Below are 658 nucleotides of genomic sequence, written 5' to 3' on the forward strand. Positions count from 1 at the left end.
TAAACTAGCATTGCTTTCCTCCAAAATACATCTAGATATGGTCTTCAACATTTAAGCACATAAGGGAAGTAATCATATAATGCTTTTTCCCTTATTAATATTATAACTGGAATTACCTGCCACATTCACGCATACCATCATATAATTTATCAAATAATCACATAAAATTTACCTTGACCCATGTTATCTGAAACCCGGTTATAACATTCTCTCCCCCTTAAAAGAATTCCGTCCCGGAATTCATTCAAATAACCATGGATACATTTCTTTCATTTCTGATTCTAATTCCCTTGTTGCTTCTGAACCTTTGTGAAATCGCCACTGTACCCTTACTAGACTTATTTCCTTGTTTCTCAAAACACAGGTTTTGTGGTCAGTTATAGCTTTTGGAGTTCCCACAAAATTCAGTTTTTCATCCAACTTAATCTCCGGAAGTGGTATTGCCATACTAGGATCAGCAAGGCATTTCCTTAGGTTTGACACTAGGGATGGCAACGGGGCCGGGGGCATCGGGGATTGCACTTCCCATCCCCGTCCCTGATCCCCACTCCCCATCCCCATCCCCGTCCCCATCCCCGCTGGGGAATGTGATTACATCCCCATCCCCATCCCCACGGGGAATCGGGGATCCCCAACGGGGAATCGGGGATTTTTCCCC

Source organism: Cynara cardunculus, unplaced genomic scaffold (assembly GCF_001531365.2).
Source record: "Cynara cardunculus var. scolymus isolate 2C unplaced genomic scaffold, CcrdV1 Un_Scaffold_6114, whole genome shotgun sequence".
In the NCBI taxonomy this organism is placed as follows: domain Eukaryota; kingdom Viridiplantae; phylum Streptophyta; class Magnoliopsida; order Asterales; family Asteraceae; genus Cynara; species Cynara cardunculus.